We start from the raw sequence: 8,583 nt of genomic DNA on the forward strand, positions 1-8,583 counted from the left end.
TTTCAGTACCTAAAGGGGGCCTATAGGAAAGATGGGGAAAATCTTTTTAGTAGGGCCAGCTGTGACAGGACAAGGGGTAATGGTTTTAAACTAAACCAGGGTAGGTTTAGACTAGATATAAGGAAGAAATTCTTTACAATGAGGGTGGTGAAACACTGGAACAGGTTGCCCAGAGAGGTGGTGGAGGCCCCATCCCTGGAAGCATTCAAGGCCAGGTTGGATGGGGCTCTGAGCAACCTGATCTAGTTAGTGGTGTCCCTGCTCCTGCAGGGGGGTTGGGCTAGATGACCAATAGGGGTCCCTTCCAACCCAAAACATTCTATGATTTTATGTTTAGTCTGTGTAAGAAAAATCAGGGAAAAGTTAGGGAGTGAACACTCACAGGTGGTGGCAGTACCCAGAGGAAGGGAAGGGACAGGTGCCCATCTGTCAGTGGTGGAGGGAAGCAGCCCACCAGCGGTGCTCCCCCAGGCCCGAGTTACCAAATGTTGCCCCTCAAGGGAGCTGGGAAGGCTCTCCCAGGCCCTACCCTGGGAGTAAAAAAGGAGGGTTTCTTGGGGTTCCCACCTATCCACCCACATGGCGTAAACCCAGAGAAAGTGGTAAGGTGGGTACGTACCTCAAGTACGCCTCAGCTGAGAGCCTTGGGCAGAAGGTGTTGCACAGGCAGAAGAGGCACAAGCTTGAGGTAAGAGATGACTGCCCCAGCTGCTCAGCGAGGCAGCACAACAGGGAGCTTCCCTGCCACACAGATGAGCAAGGACAGGAGAAGGGCTGGGGCAGTCTACGGCATCACCGCAAGCGCATCGCAGAACACGTGGAGCTTGGAAATACCAGAGGGGCAGGTGAAGCTGGGTATCTTCTTCAAGAGAAGAAAGTGGTGGAGAGTAAGGGGAGAGAGGTGGGAAGACAAGGGTGGGGAAGGAGAAGAGGGCACGATGTGGGGGCTCACAGCTCGTGCTGCTGCCATAGCAGATCGCATCACCTGAAAAGACGCCAAACCAAGAGCAGCGAGCGAGGAAGGGCTGGCTGCAGATTCAGACCCCACCAGCTCCCCATTGAACCCAGCAGCACAGGGGCAGGCGCAGCAGAGGAGGGCTCAGCCACCACACAGAAGCCAAGCCAGGGGCTGCAGCCTGTCCCCTCTGGCAGGCCCCGCGCTACCCTGGCAAGCAGCAGGGAAAAACGGGCTTAAACCCTGATGACGGTATCAGGTAGGGGAATCATTGCCCTTGGAAGAAAGAAATCTTGCCTGCATTTTGTGCAGTTACATACCCGTAGTATTTCGTTAATAATGTTGACCTCTTCCGTTTTGTAATGAATAAGCATTTGTGAAAGTGAACTGCATTCTGGCCCCGCACTACCCTGGCAAGCAGCAGGGAAAAACGGGCTTAAACCCTGATGACGGTATCAGGTAGGGGAATCATTGCCCTTGGAAGAAAGAAATCTTGCCTGCATTTTGTGCAGTTACATACCCGTAGTATTTCGTTAATAATGTTGACCTCTTCCGTTTTGTAATGAATAAGCATTTGTGAAAGTGAACTGCATTCTGATAGCATCCTCTGGCATTAATTACATTTTCTAGTGTAATCTGCTTTCATTAAGTATAGAGCAAGTAAGTTATTTGCATTTTAGAGCAGAAGAAAAAGGAAAAATATATTTAAGCAAAAAAAGGTTCCGGTTTTAAAAGCTTTTCTTCATAAGAAAGCATGCCACATTACTGCATGACTAGTAGGGCTTCACTGACAGAAGAAATAACTAGATTAAGTTTTGCTTTGGACAAAGCATTCAATCTTTTTTCTTTCACAGAATGAAGCTATACGCATTTGCTATCACCTACAGACGTCTATTCTTTCACACAAACCACTGCATGACCAACCTGACTTGGGCCAAAGAACATACTGAAAATCTGCATCCACCCCATAACTTGAAATGAGAGACTTAACAAGTCTTCTCTTGAAATCTTCATATCATGATCAACATACATAATTTCTCCAGTAAGCTTCCCCAGTGTTTCACTTGTACTCTTAAAGATGTTCGTATGAGTGGCTCTGTTTATATCCAGTAGACCTCATTATGTCTTTTTCCACCCTCTGTTACGAATTTGTCATGTATGTAGGTACCTGGAGGGTTGGATCACTTCTTGTCTGTTTCCTGGATGAATAAAAGTAGCCAGAGCTACTTCAGCCTAACTTAGACAGACTTGTTCGCCAGACTTTTGGAGCCCCTTTTCTGATCTTTTGACATTCTTCCTTAAGCACAGAAAACAGAACTGGAGTCAATATCCCTGTCATCCTTAGGGGAAAAAAACCCCCAAACCAGCAATAAACAAACCCCCCGCACCCCCAACAAAAACCCCCAAACACCCCAAACCCAAACAAAACCCCCTTAAACCCCTGTCATTTCACCAGCTGTCAGGTAAACACTGTTCTCCTACATGCACTGCCAGAGAGAACATACATCAACAAAGCGTGCCTAAACATATACGGACTCAGTCTAATTGACAATTAAGATTTGTATATTTTTCCTTATTGTAAACCTTGTTGTTTGTAAAAAAACTTAAATCTAAAAAAGAAAATAAAATCCAGAGGAAACCAAACATTTTTTTTTCATTTTTAATTTGGCTTCACGCTGAAAATTCAATTTACAAGCCATTCATAAGGAAAATGTCCAGTTGGGCAGAATGAGCCATGATTGTATACTGCACATCAACACGTGTAGTGTATCATCTAGTTCCCTTTCAGTAAACCATCATAACGACTTCAAGAGCATAGTTTAAGCGTCTACATCATTTGGCTCAGTTCATCACACACTATAGTCTGTTTCAACCTATCAGACAACTAACAAGAAAAGAATGCTCAAATTGAGGTATTTCCTTTAAGAATTGACTGATCACTGGTATTCGGAGGTAATGTTAAATCATATAGTTTTAAACATTGAAAAATGTACAAAACCAAGTTCATTTTTAAAAAATATTATCCTTAAGTCTTCCATGCGTGTTAATAAAAAATATAAAAATCAAATTTGTAGCACTGAAGCTATACTTTTCGTTCTGCAAAAGTATTTCCACAACTGGAACCACAAGCTACAGTCATCTTCAGTCACTACTTGTTTTTGCTTTTCGGTTATGAAGCATAGTCAGTTCAGTGCAAAGGTAAAGGTCTATGTACACATACCATAGGAGCCATAGGAGGGAAATTTACAGCAGAAAATATGCGTCCAGATTATTATTATCCAGTAGCACAATATATATTGTTACAGATTTACACTGCATATCCAAGGGCTATTATAATAAAAAGCTTGCAGCCAATACGTGTCTTTAAACACACCAGGTCTGCCTTGCGCAGCCTCGAAGTCAACAGATGCCGTACCGCTGACAGAGCAAGCGCCTAACACCTTGCAAGTGAGTCCCTACAAGACAGCTTCCTGCTCTGTCAGCACAGGTTTTCAGCTAAAAGCATCCTCTTCATGGCAGTGCCTAACTTGGATTCAGTAGCGGTAAGAGAAAATTCCAAAATTTGATTGTTTAGAAGGTTAACTTTTTTGCTTTTGCATGTAAATTCTCACATGTTGAAAAACATAGCAATATTTTTTTCCAAAATATATAAATGATATCCTCAGTGCACGTTTAACAACAATTCAAGTGATCAAAAACTTTTTTTTTTTTCCTCAGCTATTTCTCAGCTCATTGATAACTCAATTTTATTCTTCCAAAAAGATGAACTAGTACCTGTGATCAAATTAGAAATGTCTTGCACACCCGGAGAGGTGCCTGGAATTACAAAAAGGTTTAGAAAGTGGTCCCGTTGAACAGATGCCAAATGCTTTCAGCACAATGCCGCAACATTGAAGTTGTACAGTACATAATACAGGGTCAGCAGATGCTTAGTCTTGGTCCTCCTCCAGGAAACAAAATTTTCTTATCACGTCTAAAGAAGAAGTTTACTTCTGACTTCTATTTCTAACGTTACTGATTTACACGGAGCTCTTAATACCCTTAGAGCAATTCGAGAAAGCAATATAAACAAATCACCAAACACAAACAACCATATAGACAAGCAGCTGCAACAGTTTCGCTTTTTGTCCAAGTATATACAATTGCTAAGGAGAGATGTTTACCTTAAGGAATTCTAATCCACATATTTCAAACTACAATTTCATTTTTAGATGTTTACTTAAAAACTGCTTTTGTAGTCTGGAAAGTACAGCACTGGCTAACCTAAACCTCCCTTCTGAAATACAAGAAACATTTTCCTCGAACTTCATTATAAAAGAAAACATAGGGCAAAAGTATATACTTAGGGCATACAAGATCTTTACAAGTTTATTTCTTTAGCATTTAAAATACAAAACTGTCTTCATGCTGGATAGTGAGTAAAAAGACATGTATTTGGGTTTTCCCCATATGCATTCATAGACCTAGAAATAACCTGTCAGATGAATTTCATTTCCAGTACCATGGTAGGATGAAAAGTGCCTGAGCTTCAGTTTTCTTCAGTATCCATGAGGAGACTGGGTTTGCTACCGCATTTCTAGATGCTGCACTCGGAACTTGGAAGCAGACAGGCGCACGCTGAAAATGACACAGCGAGTCCGAAGTCAATCCCATTTAAGGTTTCATTGTACTGTATTTCTAAATTTAATTTTTTACTGTTCATAGGAGCAAGGAGAATCTCGTAAGCTCTTTCAGACCTTCTGTCACCTCGATACACTTGCGACTGTTAAAGTCTGGGAAAAGGAAAAGCAATCCTTTACCTAATGGCAGGCACGAGCTGGAGGAGTACCCGGGCCCTTAGTTCTGGGCAGCATTACCAGAACGTGACTTTAAGAGTCACCTGCCGCTTACGGCTCAGGGAGAAAAGTCCACGAATGTCACTTAAGCGTAAGAGGCAGCGAGGTCGCCCTCATGCTGCAAGACACCTACAAAGAACAGACCGCACAAGCAAGAGCGAGGGAGACAGAAATCGGAATTCACCAGCCCAAGAGGCAGAGAAGATCCTTCTTTACTGTGGCAAAAGGCCAGCTGCACAGCAAAAGCTTTGCTGCAACACTAGCCTTGTTGGGCTTTTCTACTTGCTGGTTCAGGACCAGAAGTCCAGCCTGGTTTTTCTCCAATGGACTCTTTGGCTCAGAACTGGCGCACTCAAATAACAACCCCTTCATAATATATCAAGCTAATATTTTGATATTATTATTAGAATTACAAAAGTCATTATGACTTTTGTCTTGCTTCTAACATTTTTTGGTCAAAGGGAAAGAAATGAAGCTTCACGCTACATCCACAGATTATCGTGCAGCACTTTTTCAAGATCCCCAGGCTACCCTCAAACAAACTGGGATGTTTGTACGGCCCTGTGCAATTTAGCTCAGAATAAAGCAGCACAACTATATTGGTAAAAAACCCACCACCAAGTAAGTTAATTAACAGGAATAACTTACTCAGGTGCAATCTGTGCTAACATGATTCTACTGTTTCCATTCCCAGAGACTGATCATTTGCCAGCTGCAAATACATCTTTACTGGTTACAGATGGGCTCCTCAAGTTAGCCTGCACAGCAGTGCTCCGCGCTGCCACTTTGCTAAGGAAAATGGAACAAGCAGCCACTGCCATCACAGAACTAGTAAAATTATTTTGCCTAACAAAGCTTGCAAGACAAACTAAGCAGAGTGGCAATTGCTGCAAAAAGGTCTCGGCATATTTCACAGAAACATACCCCTCTGTTTTATAAGCCTCTTAAATCCTCTGCTCGCTCGGTATCTATCACCCACTTGAGTTTAATCCCATCACACATGATAAAGCGCATCATACCATCTGGGGAAAAAGAAGCAGTTTTCTACAAAACAAATCATTCCTCCACTTGTAAAAGACAACATAATTAATGTCTTGAAATAAACCTGAAAAAAAAAGTCACAGTCCAGGTGCCTCTAACGGATCATCTCTTTGCTGTTGCGTTCTCTCAGCACTTTTACCTCAGTATTATACAATTAATGCACGTTTGCATCATGAAGTTTTGGTGACCAACGCGTATACCCAGTTCACTGCCTAACCTATAGCACAGAACGACTGTGTGTGTTCCTCCGAGGTGGTACGGGAAGATTTTACCTGTAAGGAGGTCTTAGGAGGTTCCCGTCACGGTTTGAATACTTTTTTCCAGTCTTCACAGCAAAAAGGCAGGGAGAGCAGACGAAACCTCACCTGCAGCGCTGCCAGTGACCTAGACTTGACTCAGGCACACGATGCTGCATTACCTTCAAGAAATCCTCCTCCGACTAAAGAATAGCTGGCTTAATTTCTACCTAGCTGGGACTGCAACATTACCTGAACGACAATCTCAGACCTCCTGCTCATTTGTGAAACAGATCTTGTGGCTTTGCTGGACTGATTAATTATTAATTGTCAATGGCACTGATGTCAAATTCTTACTTTCCATTTCAAACTGCTGGATCTATTCTTCCTCCTTTTTTGTAAAGGCTCTAGCCATATGAATTAGGTAATTGAAGTTTTCCAAATTAGCTGAAGTTCAGATACCTAAAAAGTAACCAACCACCTGAAGTACTTGGATCACAGAGAACTTCTGTGCTTCAGTATGAGTTTAGGAGCTGAGCTTAAATTTTGCTAATGTAAAACCCTTGGCCAACATATTTGTAATTTCTTAATGCTAGGACACTCATGAAAGTGCTGCCAGAAAAAAAAGCAGAGGCTTCACATTAAGCAAAATGCAACATTTCAGGTCTTATAACCTACACTCTGACTTAAAGGAAAACTGATCTGACTTGGTGAAAGTTTTTTATCAGCAAAGCTGCATTTACATAGTTTTTCTGAAATCATGGGATCTACAGCATGTGGCACTCAAAGGAGACAAGTTCCAGAACTTGTTTTTTTAAATCAGAATACCATTTTTGGAGGAGCAAAGAGTAGAACGTGACTACAACAGTCAACACGAGAAGCGGTACTTACCGCATGATAATGGAACATAGGAAGAATAATTTCATGGCAGTACCAAAGATGGCCTTATAAGGGAACTCATAAACGAATAAAAATACATCTGCTCTAGAAAATGTATCAACCTATGCAAATGTTGAAGTGCAACAATCCCTCTTCCAGAAAAATGTTTACTACCTAATATGAATAAAAACATATTCCAGCCAGCCCAATGCTTCAACTGGCTAACAAACCTATTCAGTTTGCATGAAAACATCAATACGCAGCCACGTACAAAAGTTGACTATTTACTTCCGACAGCTTTGCCACTAAGGAGGTTGCATCACTTCCTTATCTGCATATGCGTCTCCTTTTCAACCTTTGTGACCTACGGATTTATACCTTCAAAGTGGGATTAGCAAACACACATGCAAGCCTGGTTGCTTTTCATCACAGTAAGGTTATTCTAGCTACGATAAATGCATTGAAACACGTAGTGTAACTCATTGGTATAACGTCGAGCGTACAACCTCATTTCTCCGTAAGGCTCGTGAGTTGCCTGCAATGCCTTTTAAGTGTATCTGCTTACAGCAGCGGACTCTTGTGAAATCTGTAATAGCACTCGCCTTACCATGGTAGAGACAGCGATTTAAACGTGATTTGCACCTTTTATTATGTTTGAAGAAATATAAATGAAGCAAAAAAAAAAAAAAAAAAAAAAAAAAAGACACTTTTTAGGTATCTTAGCTTTCATGATTTTGTGTGTTACTTTAAATACATTCAAAACACAGAGTATGTTTGTTCAACCACATCAGAGTAGCGAAGCTTCGTCTGGGCCTCTCATACAATATATAAAAATTCAGTCTGATGCAGCAGCTCTGCTGTCCAGGGATGGCAGTATTACATAAAAGTAGCGAAATGCTCATCAGAAACGTCACGTTCCTTCACAGCCCTGCGTTTCTTGTGTACGGATCCTTTATTAAGTTAAATTGTTGCAAAGAACTGAAGGCATTTCTTCATATGTCTCCCTGTAAATTTAGGGGCTGTTGATATCACCAGATAAAACAATGCCTTTGTAAAATCTGTAATACTTTAATTGAAAGCATTTACAGATCAGTGTTTGGTGAAGGGGAAATGAAGTTTTCACTGCAACGCCAGGGTAGCCAGTGAAACGCGACTGTCACAACCCAGCTGTTCCACAGTTGGGTGCCTTTTAAAAAGGGCTGCTGATGTGGAACTACTAAAACATTTTGGCAGTCAGAGTTTGAGAGCCGAGTTGTAAGGAACATTGCCGCAGTAATGCAATGTGTTACAGGTTTCAGCTCTCAACAAAGTCCCAAGTTTACCACCCTACAGTAACGTGGCTTTTCTCTCACTACAAGGCAGTCTAATTAATTACAGCCATATATTCTACAGATGCTAAAATCACCTGAATTACATTCATTAATCTCCGCTTTTGTGACATTATGTGTGATCTAACTATGTTTCCACGGCAGGCTGATCAGGAATGCACTCTATCATTCATCCTGTTATGTCCCTACCTCGTTCAACAATCTCACAAAAAAAGGGAGCATCGCAATTCATTACGGAATCTAAGTGGGGTTTGGTTTGAGGGTTTTTTTTGGGGGGGGGGGGGGGGGGGTGGTTTATGTTTTTTATT

The sequence above is a fragment of the Egretta garzetta genome, unplaced genomic scaffold (assembly GCF_000687185.1).
Source record: "Egretta garzetta isolate BGI_Z169 unplaced genomic scaffold, ASM68718v1 scaffold716, whole genome shotgun sequence".
Classification (NCBI taxonomy): Eukaryota; Metazoa; Chordata; class Aves; order Pelecaniformes; family Ardeidae; genus Egretta; species Egretta garzetta.